This window comes from Schistocerca serialis, chromosome 8 (assembly GCF_023864345.2).
Source record: "Schistocerca serialis cubense isolate TAMUIC-IGC-003099 chromosome 8, iqSchSeri2.2, whole genome shotgun sequence".
In the NCBI taxonomy this organism is placed as follows: Eukaryota; Metazoa; Arthropoda; class Insecta; order Orthoptera; family Acrididae; genus Schistocerca; species Schistocerca serialis.
Window position 1 is genome coordinate 482,044,729 of NC_064645.1, and position 23,679 is coordinate 482,068,407.

At 43.4% G+C, this 23,679-nt stretch overlaps 1 protein-coding gene and 1 non-coding gene across 2 annotated transcripts in view; one reads left to right on the plus strand and one right to left on the minus strand.

Moving 5' to 3' along the window:
- The window catches only part of LOC126416444 (RNA-binding protein 42-like), a 351,434-nt gene that overhangs the window by 61,126 nt on the left and 266,629 nt on the right, over window positions 1-23,679 (plus strand). The gene's annotated exons all lie outside the window — the stretch shown is intronic.
- On the minus strand, window positions 3,126-3,200 carry Trnat-ugu (transfer RNA threonine (anticodon UGU)). Its single transcript has one exon. It is a non-coding gene; the product is annotated as a tRNA-Thr (tRNA).

Below are 23,679 nucleotides of genomic sequence, written 5' to 3' on the forward strand. Positions count from 1 at the left end.
ATCATGTCTACAATCTCTTCAGTTTTTCCTGTCAAGGTTATTGCATTTAATGTTCCAACTCTCAACTTGTTTTTATCTTGTTGTTGGGTTCTAGTTTTCTGTTCTTGTTTATTCTATCTTCTTGCGTTCCTTGGTTTTTCTTCAGGCTGTGAAGAGCTGTCATTCGTCCCAGGGAAACAAGAAGTACTGTCTACATTAGTTATTTTTAATCTGATGCTCATTCTTTGATTGAAAGCAGTGACAACTTTTTCTCATCTGCTGGCCTGCTAAGCCTAATGCATCCGAGGATTTTCTTTCAGGGTTTACTCCCTCAGCCTTTGAAGATCCCTCTTCACCACAAGGCAGTGGTTCCACTCCCCCTTTTCCCTTGGAAGGGATAGGGTGCCTCCTCAGCCAGCTGCGCCATACCAAAGATGTTCTTCTCCGCCGTAGCTACCGTTAAGGACTTCGCCATATCCCTGGCAAGGGATAAAAAGATCCCGAAAATTCTGAGTGTATGTTATCTGTTCCTGGAACCTTTTTTTGACTTATTTCTTTCAGTGTTTTGTCAGTTCTCCTACCTAATCTTTGGTTACTCCCTCTTCCCTTTCCATAATATAATTTTCGTGTTGATATCCCTGGTATAGCTCTTCTGTATATTCCTTCTACCTTTAAACTTTCCTTTCTGTACTTGGCGCTGACATGACATCCAGTGTTCAATTCGAGTACAATGTGGGAATTGTGAAGGCCATTAAAAACAACAACAGCTGTAGCGTTTATGTAGCTGGATTTATGATAAGCTGTGCCTTTGCGACATGATGGATGCAGTAGGCTGGACAGAATAGCTGCCAGGATGGTGCTGGTGTATAAGTGAAGATGAGCTGAAACTCATATGATTTGTGTGAGCATAGAAACTGAAGAATTACTTCATTATCATCACACAGAGAGGGTTCTAGAACATCTTGGTAAAAGTTGCAGCAAATCAACTTGTGTGAGCTTTTAGCTGATTAGTTGTAACAGACAATTTGTAAGTTTGTAGTAATAACGCTAATTTCTCCTTGTTTATTGCTTTGAAAACTTTGACACATTAAGAATAGCTATGGAAAAATCTAAATGAAATTAAAAAAGAATTTTCTTGGAATTGTGAAAAAATGACATCAACTAAATCTACTTAATCCATCATAATGTGCCATACCAGACCACCTAACTAGCTACATATTTCCATTGTCTTATTAGTTTCTCAATGAATTACTGCAAATTAGGCTAGAAAAGTAAGTAGGAACTAGATTGATCAAGTGTAACAGAATTATCAATTTTTTGTTTATGATTTAACTGATAAAAAGAGAAAATAAGAGGAAGCGGATAAGATGATGCTAGCGTAGACTTTTTCGCGTACTGTGTGTGTAGTTTTAAGGATAGCCATCTCCCAAATAGTTACGCCAGCAATGTGGCGCAAGGTGCATCGAAAGTAGTGCTGCACAGACTGTTCCTTAAAGAGAAAAATGTGCATTAGAGAATAAAGATGTAAAATGTTCAGGAAACATGTAGCTTTCAAGTATGGCAATGAACATAAATAGAACAAATTGAAATGGGGCACCACATTTCAACAAATCTCTTAGTTGCACTCTAATAAACACATTTTTAAGAACAATGTAGAAAAAGACAGATAGCTACTTACTGTAAAGAAGACACATCAAGTTGCATCAGGCACAATTAAAAGCCACTTACATAAAGCTCTTGGCCACAGTCTTCATCAGTAAAAGAGAGCCACACACCATTCACACACACAAGCAAGCACACCTCATGCACACATGACCGCCAACTCCAGCATTTTGGGCCTCAGTGCCAGAGATGCTGGAGTTGCTGGTTGTGTATGCTTGAGATGTGATTGCTTGTGTGCATGAATGGTGTCTCTCTCTCTTTTAATGATGAAGGATGTGGCTGAAAGCTTTATGTAAGAGTCTTTTAATTGTGCCTGTCTGCAACTTGACGTGTCAACGGTAAGTAGCAATGCATCTTTTCCTACATTGTTGATATTCCTACCTGGAGTTTCTATTGTTTGAAACATATATTTAAAATATATGAGTCTTGCCATGGACACAGGAGTGCGCATTTGGGTGTATGTGTTGTTCTGTGTGTGAATTTGCTGGGAAAAGAGCTAGTGCTTGAAAGCTAGTTTGAATGCTGTTTTGTTATGTGTTACTGTGCTTGACGTGTCAGTCTGCTATGGCTGAGTGATTGCCTTTTCCTTATTTAACATTCATAATCAATTGGCACATAAATGAGCATTAACAATATTGCATTAGTCATATACAGTTAATCACCATTATATATTAATCCTTTGGGAGTATAACTTTCTTCAGTATATGGATCGGGCAGTGCGTCATCAGGAGGTGAGGTATGTTTCATTCCATTTCTATACAAAAAATATCCAGTCCTATGAGTAATAAAATAAGAATTGCAAATGAACTTCTGCATAATGTTGGCATTGAGTATTTTATTGTGATGATAAAGATCCACAATATGGTCTTTTCCAATGAGATTTGCTCTTTCTCTTTGCATTACAACTGCTCCAAAGAAGTAAGTAATTCATCATTGGTAGAATTAAGCAGTTTTGACAATAGCTAATGATGATAATTAAGTCAAGACCCTATGCTGTTGACAGGCATTGATATACATCAACGGGGACAGTTGAAATGTGTGCCGTGACCGGGACTCGAACCCGGGATTTCCTGCTTACATGGCAGATGCTCTATCTATTTGAGCCATCGAGGGCAGAGAGGATAGTGCGACTGCAGGGGTTTATCCCTTGCACGCTCCCCGTGATGCCCACGTTCCCAACTTGATGTCCACACACTACATTCATAGTACCCCTGGCCACTACACTCATTACTTGTGGCAGACCAGACAATCTGACCAAGTCCCGTAAGAGTTCGGGCAATGCATGTGCATCCGCACAGAAGAAGGAGGTCATGGCGAGTTAGCCTGAACTATATATGGAGATGGTATCTATTCTTTTGGACATGTCCGAAAGAATAGATGCCATTGGTGACCATGCCGCGCTCTAGAAAGAAATGATAATTAAATCAAGACCCTACATTGTCGACAGGCATTGATATACATCAACGGGGACAGTTGAGAATGTGAGCCCTGACCGGGATTCGAACCCGGGATCTCCTGCTTACACGGCAGACGCTCTATCCATCTGAGCCACCGAGGGCACAGAGGATAGTGCGACTGAAGGGATTTATCCCTTGCACGCTCCCCGTGAGACCCACATTCCCCACTTAATGTCCACACACTACATTCATAGTGCCCCTGCCCACTACACTCATTACTCATGGCAGACAATCTGACCAAGTCCTTTAAGAGTTTGGGCAATGCGTGTGTATCTGCACAGAAGAAGGAGGTCACAGCCAGTTAGCCTGAACTATATATGGAAATGGTATCTGTTTGGACATGTCTGAAAGAACAGATACCATCTCCATGTATAGCTAATGATGTTCAAAATGAACATGCAAGTGGGGAGATAAGACAAGAATGGTTGCAAAGTACTATTCAAAGTGTATCCTAACTGAGCAGAGTATTTAAAGCTTTGAAGGTATGGTATCACCATAAGTAGTTTTGTTAGTCAATTTCAAGTGTAAAGCAATTTTTAAATCCCGCCGGAGGTTAAAAACTATTATCTCTATTATATTGTTGTTGTTGTTTTGTTGTCGTGATCTCTAGTCCAGAGACTGGTTTGATGCATCTCTCTGTGCTACTCTATCCTGTGCAAGCCTTTTCATCTCCGAATAACCACTGCAACTTACATCCTTCTGAATCTGCTTAGTGTATTCATCTCTTGGTCTCCATCTACGATTTTTACCCTCCATGCTCCCCTCCAGTACTAAGCTGGTGATCCCTTGATGCCTCAGAATGTGTCCTACCAATCGATCCCTTCTTCTTATCAAGTTGTGCCACAAATTCCTCTTCTCCCCAGCTCTATTCAGTACCTCATCATTGCTTACGTGATCTACCCACCTAATCGTGATCATTCTTCTGTAGCATCACATTTCGGAAGCTTCTGTTCTCTTCTTGTCTAAACTATTTATCATCCATATTTCACTTCCATACATGGATACAGTCTTTACAAATACTTTCAGAAAAGACTTCCTGACACTTAAATCTATACTCAACGTTAGCAAATGTCTCTTCGTCAGAAACATTTTCCTTGCCATAGCCAGTCCACATTTTATATCCTCTCTACTCCGACCATCATCAGTTATTTTGCTCCCCAAATAATAAAAATTTACTGCTTTAAGTGTTTCATTTCCTGATCTCATTCCCTCAACATCACCTGACTTAACTCAACTACATTCCATTTTCCTCATTTTGCTTTTGTTGATGTTCATCTTATATCCTCCTCTCAAGACACTGTCCATCCGTTCAGCTGCTCTTCCAGGTCTTTTACTGTCTCTGACAGAATTACAATACCATCAGCAAACCTCAAAGTTTTCATTTCTTCTCCATGGATTTTAATTCCTATTCCAAATTTTTGTTTTGTTTCCTTTACTGCTTGCTCAATATACAGATTAAATAACATCGGGGATAGGCCACAAACCTGTCTCACTCCCTTCTCAACCACTGCTTCCCTGTCATGCCCCTTGGTCTTATAACTGCCATCTGGTTTCTGGACAAATTGCAAATAACCTTTCACTCACTGTGTTTTACCCCTGCTACCTTCAGTATTTGAAAGAGAGTATTCCAGTCAACATTGTCAAAAGCTTTGTCTAAGTCTATTAGTGCTAGAAACGTAAGTTTTCCTTTCCTTATGTGTTCCAACATTTCTACAGAGTCCAAACTGATCTTCACCAAAGTCACCCTCTACCAGTTTTTCCATTCGTCTGTTAAGAATTCGTATTAGTATTTTGGACCTGTGACATATTAAATTGATAGTTCGGTAATTTTCACATCTGTCAACACCTGCTTTCTTTGTGATTGGAATTACTATAGTCTGAGGATATTTCACCTGTCTGATACATCTTGCTCACCAGATGGTAGAGTTTTGTCATGGCCAGCTCTCCCAAGGCTGTTAGTAGTTCTGACGGAATGTTGTCTACTCCTGGGGCCTTCGTTCGACTTTGGTCTTTCAGTGCTCTGTCATATTCTTCACACAGTATCATATCTCCCATTTCATCTACCTGTACATCCTCTTCCATTTCAATAATATTGCCCCCAAGTACATCACCCTTATATAGACCCTGTATATACTCCTTCCACCTTTGTACTTTCCCTTTGCTCAGGACTGGTTTTCCATCTGAGCTCTTGCTGTACATACTGATTGTTCTCTTTTCTCCAAAGGTCTCTTTAATTTTCCTGTAGGCAGTAACTATCTTCCCCTTGATGATATAAGCCTCTACATCCTTATATTTGTCCTAGCCATTCCTGCGTAGCCATTTTACACTTCCTGTCAATCTCATTTTTGAGAGTTTGCACTCTTTTTCGTCTGCTTCATTTACTGAACTCTATCTCGGCAATTATTTATTGATAGTAATAACTCAAAAGAGCATATTAGTGCATACTAACATGAGAGACAGCAGCAGTATGCTTTCGTGGCCAAAGATTATAAATTAAAACTCTCAAAATAAGAAGTAGGGATGAGAATGTATGGTTGCAAAAGCTTTGTACATAAGGTTTGGCTTTTGGATTTAGTCTGGTAATTCCCTGCACTGCCAAAAGTATGTGACTGTTAAGGAAGAGAATCTCATTGATAATAATGTTGTTAGGATGCGTCAAGAATGTTAAAATGATAGATTGAAATCATGCAAAAGTGAATTAAGAGTTGGTGGCTGCTAGTGGTAACACAACAGTGAGTAACAACGGCAGAAGAGCCGAGGTGCAAGGAGGTGCAGCAGAGGGACAGCAATACACAACGTTGTGTACCTCAGTGCGGATCCTGGCAATCACCAGATTTGCGCAGCACCACCAAGTCTACAGCTTCTGAAAGCTCATTTGTAGGATAGTTTTACATACAAGTGAATTCCAAGTTGAAAATTCCAATGAGAAGCAGCTGTTGCATTTTATCAGTAATTTTTGCTGTATGATGCATCTGTTTTGTGCTCTTCATTGGGAAACCAGGAAATACACTATAGTAAAAATATTAATTATTGCAGGTAAGTCTTAGTGGTATTATTGCACTGAGTGGAAAGTTATAGATAATAGTGGTTTCATTAGCCCAGTTGTAGGTCTGATGTTAATGTACAGATCTGATGTGCCCAACAATGTATGAATATTGAAACCATGGAGTTTGGTTTTGTAATAGATATTTTGCTAGGGAATAGACACACTGTACTAGAGAATAGAAATAGTGTTGAGATTTGGAACTGGTGAGTTGGGCAATTTTTCCTTCATCATGAATGCAAGATCACGCTGCAGAGGAAGCAGATTACCTGGTTTAATGGGTAATGACGAGCCCAGGTTTGACTCAAAGGCCCATACGAATGTAGGTCATGTATTATACCTCTAGAATGGTTGATTCATGAAATCCCATGGAAACCTGTATAAAATTCAGAGGAAATGGAAAGCAGTGAATACACTGACAACTGCTGTAGTACACAAGGTTTCATCTTAGAAAGAATGTAGAAATCATAAGAGTATTAAAAGTAGCTGTATCATTAGCTTCCTCACAACGACTATACCTGCTGACAGATCGTAATCCAAATGAGATTGTTTTCTTTGTTTGCACAAGTAAACTGTCTGAACACATTGCTGTACTTAACTTACTTTGTCACTGGGCAAAGCTAATAAACACATTTGTAACTTTTCATTCAATACTTATAAATGCTTGACTTCATATAAGGATCTAAGTGAATAAAATGTAAATATAACCTTAATGAGATTCCCACTCTGCAGCGGAGTGTGCACTGATATGAAACTTCCTGGCAGATTAAAACTGTGTGCCGGACCGAGACTCGAACTTGGGACCTTTGCCTTTCACGGGCAAGTGCTCCACCAACTGAGCTACCCAAGATGACTCACGCCCCGTCCTCATAGCCTTACTTCTGCCAGTACCTCGTCTCCTACCTTCCAAACTTTACAGAAGCTCTCCTGCGAAACTTGCAGAACTAGCACTCCTGAAAGAAAGGATATTGCGGAGACTTGGCTTAGTCACAGCCTGGGAGATGTTTCCAGAATGAGATGGTCCGGCACACAGTTTTAATCTGCCAGGAAGTTTCATATCAGCGCACACTCCACTGCAGAGTGGGAATCTCATTCTGGAAACATCCCCCAGGCCGTGGCTAAGCCATGTCTCCGCAATATCCTTTCTTTCAGGAGTGCTAGTTCTGCAAATTTCGCAGGAGAGCTTCTGTAAAGTTTGGAAGGTAGGAGACGAGGTACTGGCAGAAGTAAAGCTGTGAGGACGAGGCGTGAGTTGTGCTTGGGTAGCTCAGTTGGTAGAGCACTTGCCCGCGAAAGGCAACGGTCCCGAGTTCGAGTCTTGGTCCGGCACATAGTTTTAAATATAACCTTGTACATTTTAATGATTAATCAGATACCTTTAAAACGAAAGCAATTCTGGCAGTTAGCAATAGCTGTTTTAATCCAGTACATCATGTATGTGGTAGCTGCTCAGTCTTTGGAACGAGGCTGGTACAGAGGTGCTGATTACACCGGCATTTAATGGCAGGCTGCCGATTAGAATGGGGCTTTGAGACATGTGGCTGGCTTTTACAGGATTTGAGTGCTATATCAGCTGATTTATGCCTATCACTGCCATTTCAGTAAAGTTCCAGAGGTCAGTGTGCACCTGCACTGTGTGTATTCATTCGGGCAGCTGTAATTCTGCAGTGACTGGCAAGATCAGCTGTAGTATTTTATAAAGGCCTTCCCAAAGAGGGGTGAATGTTTTAGTCTTTCTCATTTTTATAGCTGGCTTGCTAAGTAGTATCCATTGCCCAGGCTCATACTCTGGAATTTTCACATTATTTTGACTCTGTTTAACTTGCCTAATGGTAGGAGGACATTTTTGAAGTGCTGGGAGAACTGTTTTACCATTGTACAAGGGGTTTTCACTAATAGATGCAAGACTTTTGTTTTTCTTTATTCTTTCAGTTGGAAAAATGTGGAATTTTCTGTGAGATGTCATGGAATATTCCCACTTTAGCACCCATAGTTCCATGAAGTTCCAATAGATGGTGGTTACTATATTTAGCTTTTAAAATGGCATCTGTAATGGAGGTGTGTTCCAAGCAGAGAGGTCTCATTGAGTTTCTTTTGGTAAAAAACCAGAGCATCTCAGATATTCATAGGTGTGTGCAGAATTTCTATGGAGATCTGGTAGTGAACAAAAGCATAATTTTATATTGTCCATGTTGGACTGTTTTTCAAGGAAACTGCAACTGTTTTGAGAAACGTGTAACAAGATATCGCTGTTTTCCACCTGAACATGAAAGCATAAACTCTGAAAATGCATCACGGGGGAAAATAAAAATGACCGACACAGATAAATTGTTTTATTTGAAATTTTATGAACAAAAGCATGTCGAGTCGTTGGGCGACGTATCTTTCATCATCACAGCAAGGTCGCGCAGTCCTGTCCAGTCTCGCACATGCTGTCTGGCTGCACACAGCTGTGACTCCTACAGTGTTGGAAAATTTGGACACTGTCATTTGAGGTGATCGACGGATCACAATCGAACACCTCGCTGTAAAGCTTTACGTCTCTGTTGATAGTGCTGACACACTTCTCCACCAGTCGGGGTACTCCAAGGTGTGTGCTCACTGGGTTCCTAACCGCCTAAAAGAAGACCATAAAGAGCAATAAAGGACCATCTGTGTGGAATTGCTTGTGTCCGTTACGAGGTTGATCATGACAAATTTTTGTTGAACATTGTCACAGGCGATGAAACATTGTTCGTCACTTCAAACTGAGACAAAACAGCAATCCACAGAGTGGTGCCACACTGCCTCTCCTCTGTAGGAAAGGTTCAAAGCTGCACCCTCAGCCGATAGTCACGACGACATTCTTCTGGGACTCTGAAAGGGGTTACCCTGTTTGATATCCTTTCTCAAGGCACAGCAGTCGAGTCGGACATGTGTTGTGCTACCCTCAGGAAACTGAGGAAATGACTTTGCTGTGTTCATCGCCACAAAAATGCAAGTGAACTTCTCCTCCTCCTTGACAACACAAGGTCACACCCAAAAGGAACTGACAAAACTTCATTGGACTGTTCTTCCTCATCCATCCTACGGCCTGGATCTCGCATCTTCTGACTTCCTTCAGTTTGGCCCAATGAAGGCTGCATTCCATGGGAAGCAGTACATGGATGATGGGGAAGTTATTGATGCAGCAAGACGTTGGTTCCAACGTCGACCAGTAGAGTGAAACCGTGTGGGCTTACAGGCTCTGCTAGTAAGGTGGCATAAAGCCATCACATTGAATTGACATTATGTTGAAAAACTGGGTTTTGTAGCCTAAAGAGTGGGGAATAGTATGGTATATGGGAATCCTGAATAAAAACAACCTGCTTTCAGACAAAAATGTGTTGCAGTACTGGAAACTCCTTGTAGCATCAACATCTGAAGGCTACCTATCTACTTGGGCCATTAAAAAATTATCAGCACTACAATTTTTTTGTGTTCAAAGGAATAATATACAGAATAAACACCAATTATATTACAGGTTTTCCCCACCAATATCCATGCACTTTTTCCATTGTTCTGGCAGTTTCCAAGCATAGAAAATCATTCTTTATGGGTATCCAGTGTTGTTGGTGGACAAGTGCACGAAGTTCATCATTGGTGGTGAACTTCTTACCCCATATGACCTCTTTTGTCGCGTCGAATGGGGCATAGTTGCTAGGAGCCAGATCTGTCTAATATGGATGATATGGTAGCATAGTAAGCCATAGTTCATGCATTGTGTCACAGCCCCAATTTCTCTGGCAGCGTCATTGAATGAATGCATCAGCAGAGTTGATGCAGTGAACTGCAGTACAGATCACTGTTGAGAGTTGTATTGGAGGGGAGCCAGTCCATAGCAACATCCTTTCCTGATCCCATAACACAGACACCATTTATTTCTGCATGAATAGTCCTGCCTGTGACTTCTTGGGACAATGGCTACCAGTATGCTTCCACTCCATAGAGTGGCATTTCTTTTCTAGAGTCATGTGGAATAACCCCGACTTATCGACAGCGACCAGATGCTCCAGAACTTCACTGGATCTGCACTGTACTGATGCACCATCTGTTCGCTTCTCTCCACATACTTCTCATTCTGTGCCATGGGGAGGGAATGGGGTTCGCATTTTGAACACACCTTCTTCGTCTTCAAATCCTCATGGATTATGATGTGGAGGGTTCCCTGTGATAGACCTGTTGTCTTCTCTAGTTCATCAAATATGATTTGCCTTTGCCTCATTATCAAGTTATTACCTGCTGGGCTTTGTTTGGTCTGTGTGTAATTGCTGGACATCTAGTGCTTTTGAATTTTTCAGCACAGTCCCTGCCATCTATGAACTCTGATACCCTACAAAACATATAGTAGCGACTTGGTACTGGTTCCCCACATACGGCTACTAACCTGATGTGGGCATCTGAAGCAGTCACTCCTCCTTTCCAGGAAAACCAAACTGTCTGCTGTTGCCCATGCTTGTCTGCTTATTTGTTGTATTGTCAATGTCCACTAGTGTACTCACAAGCTGGAACAAGTGCTGCTGCAATATGCCACCTACGGGGACCAGCAACACCATGCATCTGTATATCACTTCAAATGGAGTGCAACGAATGGATTTGTGCTCTCACATAATATGAGGACACAATGGAATGCAGCATTCTGTCCCATTCTGTATGGCTCTGAATCACAAAATTTAACAGCATTATGAGAATGGACTTATTGATGTACACTCTACATGGTCTTCACTTTTAGAAAGGAATGTGGTCATTCACCACTTCTTAATTATTAATACAAGGAAACCTACATGAATAGAGATGATAAGAAATTACCTCCTTGATCTGTTCAGATGGCTTCAGCGCTTTCAAATGGCTAAATGAGAACATCCCACAAGCTTTGGCGACTGTTTCTGCAGTCATATCTGCTAGATGAACCATGGAGATTGTGATCAATAATTGATAAAATATATGTTTTATTTTGAGGTGAAACTGAGAATGGTCTAACTATGTCAAGGGCAACCAACTGACAAGGTTTCATGGATTCTGGAAGGGTTTGTAGAGGAATTTTTGGTTTTACATATTGTGCCCTTTGCACACTTATTAAAGCAACACCATACATAACTTTTAATATCCTGCTTACATGTAGACCCCCAGCACTTTGAGGCATTTGCACATTGGTTGCCTTTTCCTACTGTGACCTGGTTGTATATTGTCACGTCATGGCTGCAAAATTCTTTATCCAAGGAATTTCAGAATAACCTAGGGGTGTTTTACAATAATGGATGTTACTAACTACCATAAAGTCTGGTGATGCTGCAAATTGCTTGCATTTTTTGTCCTCTTGCTGTTCTTTCTCTAATTCAGCAACCAGGACTTTGTTGACCTATATATTCCATCCCATCCGACTTGAGGTGGCAGCATTTTGATGGAGCTTTCCTGGTTTGTGCTTTACTGAGTGATCATATTTGCTTAACTTTAGGACATACCTAGTCAGTCTACTACTAGGAGCCTTGAGGCTTATAATGTCATTAAAGCAGCATGATCCCCCCAGGGGACTCACAGTCCCTTTTGTGGATACATGTGTCACGTGCACGGGGCCCCGATCTATTGCAGTCTCCTTCGTTTTTCCAGGCTGCATTACCGTCCCTATTCCTCTCCTTCCCTGTCCTTGCTCCTTTCTCCCTGCCCTCTCCTTTCCCTCTTGGTGGACTTCTTTATATCGACCTGGCTATCCTCCCGTTTGTTTTGGTGTGCTATTGTTTATTTTGCTGTTTCCATCTGCTTTTTGGCGTTTTTGGTCCCATTGGGGTTTGACCTCCATTTCCAACATTTTCCGTTCAATGTGAGCTATTTGGGGATGAACTCCCAACCTAGTTTCAATGGTGCAGGCTCCTCTCCCCCTCCCCTCCCTTTTCCCCTTGCAACTTGGCCCCTTCCTGCTAGGTCGCCAGATGGTAGTCAGTCCGTGTGGTGGGATTGTTAAGTCCCACTTGGCTGAGCTCCCTGACAACACTGGGATCACACTGTTAGTATCTGAGCTGTTAATGCTTCGTTTATGCCAAGTAGTTGATGCTCATCGCTTTGGGGCATCAGAACTCCCGCCAATGGCCGCCGTGCCAGATGGCCCTTGCTGTGGCTGGGTGGTGCCCACGGGGCAAGCCCCTGGTCGGAGTGAGTGGTACTAGGGCAGACGCCTTGCACATGAAGTGCCAAAAGCTTCATCATCCTGGCCATTCTGTGGCCATTTCTAACTGATAGAAGACATGACACTCCTTCTTCTGATCCTTCGGCCTTCCCTTCCGTGGCCACACCCTGGGAAGAGGGTCAAGCTCGCTGGCTTGGGTTGAAACCTTTCCCTCAGTATCTGGTCTGTACCAGGATAGATGGCGAAAGTTTAGCCATGACCAAACCTTTGTTTTTTGTGGAGACGATTGAAGACAAGTATGGCGAAGTGGAATCCATGAGTAAAATGTGGTCCGGTTCTTTGCTCGTAAAGGTATCTTCTGCTGCCCAATCTGAAGCCCTGTGTGTTTGTGACCATCTCGGTGACATTCCAGTCTCCGTGGCACCCCACCAATCTTTGAACGCGGTACAGGCTATCATTTTCCACCAGGATCTTCTTCTCCAAACTGACGAGGAGCTCCGTGCAAACCTTGAGTGGCGAGGAGTTCGATTTATCTGCCATATACAGTGAGGCCCTAAAAACAATCGCACAGATACAGGTGTCTTTATCCTGGCCTTCAAGGGGAATACCCTCCCAGAGGAGGTCAAGGTGATGGTGTATCGGTGTGATGTAAAACCTTACATTCCACCACCGATGAGATGCTTTAAATGCTTACAGTTTGGACACATGTCTTTCTGCTGCACCAATGACCCCCCTGCGGTGACTCCACTCCATGAGGGTGCCTGTGCTCCCCCGCCAGTGTGCATAAATTGTAATGCGCAGCATCCTCCACATTTGCCAGTGTGCCCGGTGTATGTGAAAGAAAGATGGATTCAAGAATGCAAGACCTTAGATCGACTTACTTACACCGAAGCTTGTCGAAAGTGTGACCAGCTCCACCCCGTGCCTAGTAGTTGATATTACAGTCTTTACGTTTGTCATGTATCCAAAATTTGACGGATTCCTTGTGGCACTCATGTGCAAGATCTCATTCTTTTCATGGCAATCCACGATTACTTCATAAGCTAGATGCTAAAAATGGCATCAGTAGTCAATAACTAATATCTACAGTTTATTTCGTATTTCTCCATTATACTGAGTACAATCAGTGGCATTTTTACTGTTTACTTTGATTGATATTTAACAGGATATTCTCAGTCTTTCTGACTTTATTTCATTTTCAGTTGTTTGCTTTTAGAATCAAATTAATTATTGATATACTTATCGTAAAATGTCTCTTGTCTTTCTTCTGTAGTTTTACGGACTACAAGACACACTTTTTTCTTCGAAAAATTTCCTACAAAATTCAGGTGCGTTTTATAGCCGAAATTAATATAAAAGCGTCCAGTGTTTTATTTAAAATTCAAGCCAGTCTTAAAAATGGCCATCTGTTCAATGCTGTGGGAAAGCTATCTCTGTCTGGGAGCATTGGAATCAACTGGCAGCAGAAGTGCACCGATGCGACGAACATGAGTTGCGGAGATTCACGTGCTTGCTAACTCTGTCTGCTTCACGCCACGCCACCACAAAAACAGAACACTGTCTAGCCTATGATGCGGCATTGCAGTCTATTGCGCCAGTATACTTGAACTGAAAGTGATTTGTTAGTAGTTAGTTTCGTGATGGAAAAAAATAAAAGACATTCACATGATGTGGGCTATAAATTGACGGTAGTAGCATATGGAGAAGAACTTGAAAACATAACAGCTGAGCGGCACTTCGCCCTCTACCAACAGAAAAAAACATTCGTGGTTGGTGGGCTATTAAAGGAGAACTGATAACAATGAGTGAGCCTAACTGTGCAAATAGAGGACTGAATTAAAAATGGCAACTTACTGAAATGGTTCACAGACACCGTCAAAATGGTATTGGAATTAATACAAAAATAATTCAAATACACGTTCGTAAGCTAGTGCTACAGTGGAAGAACAGACTTTAAGGGTGGAGTTGATTCGTTCTAGAGGTCTATTAAGTGTCATGGACTTAGGATGCAAACCAAAAGCAAAATATTTCAGAAAATCCCACAGGAGCATGAAGAGAAAATAATATCTACTTTTGATTCAGTTACATCCATTCCCCCTCCAATACCCTCCTCTTCCTATCGCTGCTCCGTTTGCCCCACACCTTCCCCCTCACCCTCCCTCTCCCACTCCTCTTCCCCCTCCCCCTCCCCATCAGTACCCATACCCACCCCCTCCCCTGCTGGAGAAGCGCTCCCCTTCTTTGGCAGCCGCCGTTACTGGAGTTCCCTCTGTGACTACTCTTCCCGGCAGCTCCCTGAAAGGCGATCTGCAGCTCCACATCGGCTGCGTGATCCATGGCCCTTGGGCGCCAAGATTACCAGGTGTAATTCCTTGCCCGCCCTCACTGCAGTCTGCCCTTCTCTTTCTTCACAAGAGAAGAAGCAGAAACGCAAGAACAAGTGCAAGGCCCCTCTGGTACCCCCGGAGGTGCCGCCTTCTCCTCCTCCAGCCAATGAACCAACAGAATCTGACCCCACCTATATGAACATTACCCCATCCTTATAGGTGACGGATGGTGACTCAACGGCGTGACCGGCTCCGGTCCGTTCGCTTCCCATTTGGACTCTAACTTGAGAATCCTCCAGTGGACTTGTAATGGATATTTGCATCACCTCCCGGAGTTGCAGCCCCTTCTTTCCTCCTACACTGCTGCTTGCATCGCTCTCCAGGAGAACCATTTTGTCAGTTCTTACTCCCCCACCCTTTGTTGGTTCCACGCTTTCTGTCGGAACCGAATTGGCCCCTTGCAGGCTTCTGGTGATGTTTGCACCTTGGTCCGCAAGGACATTGTTAGTAAATGGGTTCCCCTCCATACCACTCTGGAAGCAGTTCCTATCAGGGTCCATCTGGCCACTCCAATCACTATATTTAACCCTCTTTTGGGTAGTCACGCAACTACTGCTCTGGGCAGGACAGTTTAAGCTGTTCTGGCAGGGCTTGACCTCTGTCTACTAAACTCTGGCACTCCCACTCACTTTAGTGTAGCCCATGACACTTTCTCTGCCATTGACCTCTCCATCTGCAGTCCCGGCCTTCTTCCCTCCTTTCAGTGGGGTGTCCACGATATCTTACATGACAGCGATCATTACCCGATTGTTTTCACCTTCCTTCAGTGTATCTTGCTCCGTCACCCTCCCAGGTGGGCCTTTTCTAAAGCTGATTGGAGTGCCTTCTCCTTTGCTACCATCCCCCCTGTACTACCACATGGCAGCATTGATGAGTCTACAGACTTTGACTGCCTCCATTCTTTATGCAGCTGTTTCAGCCATCTATTCTTCCTCAGGTTCCCCCCGTTGGAAGATGGTTCCTTGATGGACTCCGGAAATTGCTGCGGTCATAAAAGACCACCGCAGTGCTCTTCAACACTTCAAGCAGCACCCTTCTACTGCTCTCCTTCTGGTCTTTAAACGATTCTGCACCTGGGCCTGTTACCTAATCAAATTTCAGAAACAGATTTGCTGCGAACGATATGTGGCTGCCATAGGACCGCACACCCCCTTTTCACAAGTCTGGGCAAAACTCAGGCGAATTTTTTGCCATCATCCTCCCACTGACCTTGCAGGAATTTCTGTGCGTGGTGTTGTCTTTACCCATCCGGACTTTGTCGCAGAGCATTTTGTTCAACACTTTGCCCAAGCCTCTGCATCGACTCAGTATCCACCCATGTTCCTCCTTCTGATGAAAGAGCGCTCGGAACGACTGTCTTTGTCTTTCGTTTCTCACTACTTGGACCTTATAATGCCCCATTTAGCGAGTGGGAATTTGCCAGCGCCCTCGCCCTTTGTCCCGACACAGCTTCTGGACCGGATTGGATACATAATGCTCCAACACGTATTGCTGGTTGGTCACTGTCATATACTGACCCTTTTCAACCATGTGTGGAGTGAGGGGGTATTTCCTACCCAGTGGTAGGAAAGCATTGTTATTCCAGTGTTGAAACCTGGGAATCCACCTCTTCAGTTGGATAGCTACCGTCCATTTAGCCTTACCAAAACTCTCTCAAGCTCCTTGAATGGCCTGGTGAGTCGGCGGCTGTTTTGGATCCTTGAATCCCGTGACCTTTTGTCACCGACTCAAGGTGGTTTTCTGTGTGGCCACTCTACGGTGTATAACTTGGTCTACCTGGAGTCTGCTATCCGGTAGTCTTTTGCCCATCGGCAACACCTCATTGCTGTCTTCTTTGACCTGCATAAAGCTGACGACACCACCTGGTGCCACCATATCCTCACCACCGTTCACGAATGGGGCCTTCGTGGCACTCTGCCCATTTTTATGTGTAACATTCTTTCATGTCGCTCTTTCTGGGTCCAAGTTGGTTCCTCCTACAGCACTTCCCATCGGCAAGAAAATGGGGTTCCACAGTGTTCCGTGCTGAGCGTCCCTCACTTTCTTGTAGCCATTAATGGACTGGTGGCAGGTGCTGGGCCAACAGTGTCCCCCTCTTTGTATGCTGATGATTTTTGTATCTACGTCACTTCCTCTGTCATGGGCGCTGCAGAACGCCGTCTACAGGGGGCAATCTACTAGGTGTATTCTTGGGCTCTCTCCCAAGGCTTTCAGTTTTCAGTGGCCAAGTCGTGTGTCATGCATTTCTGCCATCGCTGTACAGTCCATCCCCATTCGGACCTGTTCCTCGATGACCAATCCCTCGAAATGGCGGACACCCATCGCTTCTTGGATCTGGTCTTCGATGCCCGATTGACATGGCTCCCTCATCTTCGCCAGCTGAACAGGACGTGCTGGTTACATCTCAATGTACTTAGATGTCTGTGTAATACCACATGGGGTGCAGACTGCTCTATTCTGCTGCAATTGTATGAAGTGCTAGTCCAGTCTCGTTTAGGCTATTGGTGTCCTGTCTATGGTTATGCATCACCTTCGACATTGCAGACACTAGACCCCATCCACAATTGTGGGGTACGATTTGCGACTGGTGCCTTCTGGACTAGCCCCGTGATTAGCCTTCTCCCAGAGGCAGGGATTTCACCGCAACAGCTGATATCTTGCATGCTCCGCATTCGCTGCATCCCAAAGCACCCTAATTCTGGTCTCCTTTATCCAGACAAGGAGATCAACCTCCGGTTGCGGCGGCCACGATGTGGGCTTACCATGGCCGCACGTATTCAGTTGCTCTTTTCTGATCTCCAGCACTTCCCTTTACTGCCTCTTTTCTCCGCTCATGCATGCACCCCTCTATGGTGCGTCCCTTGGCCATGGCTCTGTCTTGGTCTCTCCATCAACTCAAAGGATTCTGTCCCTCCGGAGGCCCTTCACCACCAATTCTACTGTCTTCTCAGTTCATTCCAGGGTTCAGAAGTGATTTATACTGATGGCTCCATGGTTGCTGGTCACATTGGTTATGCTTACACCTATGCGAAACACATGGAACTTTGTTCCGTGCCAGATGGCTGTAGTGTTTTTACTGCAGAATTGGTAGCCATCTTGCGAGCACTGGACCATGTCTGCTTCTGCTTAGGACTGTCCTTCACTATCTGTAGTGACTCCATGAGCAGTTTGCAAGCAATCGGCCAGTCCTTCCCTCGCCACCTGTTGGTCCTAGCTATCCAGGACTCCCTTTCTCTCCTTGATCATCTTGGATGCTTAGTGGTTTTCATTTGGACCGCAGGCAATGTTGGGATCCCTGTCAATGAACTTGCCAATCGACTGGCTAAATTGGCTACTAACAGGCCATCTCTTGCTATTGGCATTCCGGAAATAGACCTTCGCTCGGCATAACGCTGTCAGGTTTTGGGACTTTGGAATGCAGAATGGCACACTCTTTCTTCGCTAAACAAGGTCAGGGCGATAAAGGAGTCTGCAACTATGTTGCAGTCCTCCTTACGGGCCTCTCGTAAGGCCTCTGTCATCTTTTGCTGGCCCCACATCGGCCATACTTGGCTGACTCACGGTTATGTCCTTCTTCGTGAGGACTCCCCTCTCTGTTGTTGTGGATCAGTGTTGACTGTGGTTCACCTCTTACTGGACTGTCCCATCTTAGCCACCCTGCGACCGACTTTTCCTCTGCCTTCCCACTCCTTTCCTTATGGGGTCTGTTTTACCTTGAGTGTCTATCTTGTCTACCTGTGCTTCTTCCTCCATGCTCGTCATTAGTTACTTTCTTTCCCTCCTCTCTTCTTCCACCTTCTTCCTTCCTTCTCTGCCAATCATTTGTAATTTTATGGCCATTGTAGTTCCCTCTTCGAGTTATTCCAAGGTCGGGGGGTCTGATGACCGCGTAGTTTGGTCCCTTCTCCAATCAAACCATAAAGCAGCATGATCAGTCACAACCATAAACTTTCTCCTGTGTAAGTAACGTTTGAAATAGTGTACTCCATACAGTAGAGCTCACTGCTTTTTTACTGCTGTGCTATAGTTAAAATCAGCTAGATTTAACTGTTTAGTTGCATACCAAATGGAGCATTCAAATTCCCCATGAACTTGACTATGGACACACTGAACAGCAAAATCACTTTCATCATAGGAGAGTATAAATTGCTTCTCAAAATCAGGGTACATCAAAATGGGTGACTGGCTTAGAATGTCTTTCAGTTTTAACATGGCCATTTCACACTCAGGGGTCTGTGTAAATGCTACTTCCTTCTTTAGCAATTTGGTGATAGGTTTGGCAGTAGTGGCATGTTTTGGTACAAAGCCATGATGATGATGATGATGATGATGATTTGTCAAGCCCAGAAAGGATGGAAATTCTTTCATATTACAAGGTGAAGAAAAGTTTTTTGCTGCATTGGTTAACTGTGGGTTGTGTTGAACTCCTTCAGCTGAAATTATGTGGCACAAATAATTAATTTGTGGTTCAGTAAACGTGCATTTCTCCAATTTCAGGCTGAGATTTTCCTTTTGAATGCTCAAAAGGAAAGCTCCTAATAGTTGCAAGTGTCCCTCTAGGGAACTGGAAAACACACTAATTTCATGTGAATAGTTCTCGGGGGTTCAGCATTTGTTTGATGCCTATGCACTTGGCAATCCTATTGCTCCTGAGCTAGAGACTGGTAAGTGCCATCAGTCCTCTTTCACTGTAAGCCCCGGGCACACTTCAGCTACCAGTGTGTCGCATGGTGGTGGGACGTTCTGTGTCACAGGGACTGCAGACCTTGGCTTAGCCAACTGGATCGTGTGAATCATAAAAACCTGTGTAAAATACCTCAATCTCAAGGTATGCTGCTCGCTAATGAGATGTGTAGCTGTTGAGGAGGAACAGTCTTAGCAGGCAACCCCCCACAACTCAGTCGTATATGGCTCACCTTGGCAAGTGGGGCTCTGATGGCATGTGGAGCAACTGAGTGTGCTGGCTTAGGGTAGACCAATGTGTATATGTCTTCAGGAGACTCATTTCAAATGTTCTGACACCCATTTGCTACATTGCTGTGTTCTCCACAAAAAAACTACAACCTTGGTGAAGACAGAGCTGAAGGAGGGGTGGCTATTTTTGTCAACAAATGCCTACCACTCCTTCCCTCTCACCTTCATGGCCAGCCTACAAGCAGTTGCAGTGTCTGTCCACTTGTGTTATCTGTTGACCGTGTGTTCCCTCTGCCCCCATATGACACGCTTGACAAAGTGGCTCTCCACAATCTTCCTCGTCAGCGTCCCCACCCCTTCATCCTCTGTGCTGATTTTAATGCACACATCGTGCTTTGGGAATCTGCTATACCTGCCCCTGTGGTAGGCAATTGAGAGGCTTCTTTTGTCTTAATGTGCATATTTGCCAAATACGGGTCCGAGCATGCACTTCTGCACTGCAACAGGCTCATTCTTTGTTATCACTCTCACTTTGCTCTCCAGCCCATGCTCCTCAAGTCAATGACTTGCACAACAGTGATTTCCTCCTGACCTGGATTCACCTACCAGATGGAGTGGTGACCACAGAAAATTGCTGCAATGGCCACTCAGTAGGGTAGATTGTACGCTTCACAGCTCCCTTGCTGAGTTTGAACATTGTGTCAGTGCCCAGAAATGGGGGATCATATTACCCAAATGAACTACCACACCACTGAAGCATTAATTCTGCAGTTATGAGGACAACTGAAAAGGTTGCCTGCACGTTGGTGGACTGACGACTGCCATTGTGCAGTCAGAGCCAGACAGGTGGCTCTGTGTAGATTCAAGTGTTTCCAACTGCAGAGAACCTTGCAGCTTTTCAGGTGCCAAGAGCTAAATATCGCAGGATTATTCGATAGAGGAAGAAGAGATTGTGGCAGCAATTCTTGACCAAAATTAAATGTTCTACGAAGAGCATAGGTGTATGGGTGACAAATGGGATGGGTGCCCAGTGGCAGCTGTGCTGCTGAATGACTGTCTCCAAACCAGCGTGCAAGACATTGCTGACTATGGCAACCTATTTTGCCACTGTTATTGCTACCATCTGTCAATATCCAACTTTCTGGTAAGCAAAGAGTGGTTGCTGAGAGGGGCAGTTGTGTCTTTGGGTCCACCATTGGTGAGGAATGCAACTGCCCTTTTTCATGTGGGAGCTGGATTCTGTATTGTCTGCAGATTGTGGCATGTCCCCTGGTCCCAATGTGATCCATTATAGTGTGCTACCGCATCTCACGGAATGAAGCACCCTTTTTAATGTCATTTGGGCATCAGGTCACTTTCACGACTGGTGGCGATAGGCAATTTTAATTCCTCTTTTAAAACCCTGGAAAGATGCACATGCCTGAGTAATTATCATGTGTTGCCCTCTACAGGTTTACCTCTACCCCTACGTCCACAGCCACCAGTGCATGACGGAGGGTTCCCTGTACCACTACTATTCATTTCCTTTCCTGTTCCACTTGCAGATAGAGTGAGGGAAAAATGACTGTCTGTATGCCTCCATATGACCCCTAACTTCTCAAATCTTGTCTTCATGGTTCTTTTGGGTAATGTATGTCGGCGGCAGTAGAATTGTCAGGTACTTAGCTTCAAACTTCGGTTCTTTAAATTTTCTCAAAAAGAACATCGCCTTCCCTCCAGGGATTTCTGTTTGAGTTCCCGGGCAGTCCTGTAACACGTGTTGTTTGAACCTACTGGTAACAAATCTAGCAGCCCACCTCTGTATTGCTTTGATTGCATCAGTGTCCTATATACAGTCTCCATTACAGGTGAACCACTCTTTCCTAAAATTCTTCCAATAAACCGAAGTCAACCATGTGCCTTCCCAACCACAGTTCTCACATGCTTATTCTATTTCATATTGTTTTGCAACTTTATGCCCGGATATTTAAAACACTTGACTGTGTCAAGCAGGACACTAGTAATACTGCAACTGAAGATTACAGGTTTGTTCTTCCTACTCATCCACATTAACATACATTTTTCCACATTTAGAGCTAGTGCTCGGGTGCATCTTATCCTTGGGCAAATCCACAAATGGGCTTTTTGTGGCTGTCTTCACATTTTTATTTGGTCTTTTCTCTTGCCATGCTATTTTTGATAATGAGCACACACACACACACACACACACACACACACACACACACACACACACGGCGGGGGTGGGAGGGGGGAGAGAGAGAGAGAGAGAGAGAGAGAGAGAGAGAGAGAGAGAGAGAGAGAGAGAGAGAGATCACTACATTGTCCCAGCATTGTGGTCCATCTGAAATGTGGAATTATGTTAGGTGAAATGTGAAATGAATATGGAGGTGGAGAGGGAAGGGAAGTAGTTTTAAGGGGAGGGGACAGGATACAATAGAAGAACAAGACTGTGTGAGAACTTTGTGAGTGTACTTACGGGTGAAGGAATATGTGAACTGAATAGTGTGATGTGTGAAGAGATTTTGAGAACAGATGATGGTGGGGGGAAGGGGAGTTGATTGGAGTACTACCAGATAGAGGCCAGGACAATTGTGGGATTGAGGGATATGTTCTAAGGGCAATCCCCATCTACATATTTCAGAGATGCCTGCAGTTAAGATGGGTATTTTGATCCATTCTGTTTACATTCCAACATCTGATACAGGGGGAGAGAAATAGATGGAACAAGTTTAATAAGTTTCAATACCTGTTGTTTCTGTTTGGTTGAAATGTGGTATTGGTTGAAATGTGGAAATCATCAATCACTGCTGCTAAACATAGCGATTGCAGTTCATTTTTCAGTGGTTTTTGAAATAATTATTTGAATTACTTGATTGGGCATCATCTAAGCAAGCAGTAGTCCGATTGCACATGGGAATGCTGCTGAGATTGCCTGTGGTATATCACTCATGTGAGAGTCCTGTAGGGGTCACAAATACTACGTCGTAGTCTCTGTGAGTTCTGTGTGATACTATTTCCTTGTAGTGAAGTAGCTCACAAAGTAGGTTCTGATCCATCATGGGTGCTGCTTACAGTTTGTTGTTGGGAGGAGGAGGCAACTATCATTACTTTCATCTATACTCAGTACAAGCATGAGCCAGAACTTACCTCCTTTGCTCTGTTTTTTGCCTGGCACTATATGTACTGGGAATAAAACATACACATGGCACAAATTAACTCAGCTGAAATTGGTGGTCTGTCATATTTTTGTAGTCCTTCATGTAACATGTCTGTTCAGGTAATGCAATGCTTTTCACAATCTGTAAAGGTCAACATTAAAATTTTGCCATTCCACATTTTGTTCGAATATGAGGCTGATGATGGATACTGCTACACCCTGCTTATTTCTTAGTAATCTTCACTTTTAGCTCTTTCCTTATGCCCTCAGTCAGTTTCCAGTCATTCCAAATTTTCACTGTGAGAAGTATTAGCTTTACTGTTTCTGTGTCTGCTTTAAATATGCAGGTGTTGCATTGTCAGTTCCCACAGATTTTTTTATGGTTTCGGTACTTGTAACAATTAGAAGTCTCCAATAAAATTTTCTCACGATAGTAATATTTTCATAATGTGTTCTCATATGAGATATGCTTAGAGGAAATAAAATTGAAAAATAAGTGCAAATATTTATTCAAAAAGTAAACAAAATGCAGTATTATTTGCAGTGTCTAGTTAAAGTGTTTCAATGTTAAATGGAAATCTAGATACTGAATAGTAGAAATCAGTAAACTCCCATGTATAAAATAGCTTCAGATGCCTGATTATTTTACAGATGAGTTAATGTGTGTCGAATATTGGTCATTAAACATACACACAACAAAAATTTAGAAAAGATTCAAAATTGTGTTAGAAGTCTGTCGGAAGTTGCTAAGTGCTTTCATTATGAAACACTGGATAAAAATATCCTGGGTAATTTGCACTCTGTTTTAAGCAAAAGTAGTTTTTCACACATCTCGATGTTAATGATATTACATCTCCTGAACTATTTGTCATACAGTGACATAATTTTGTAGTTAGATTCAGTGGAATATGTGTGTACTGTCTGTAAAATGTGTTCTGAGT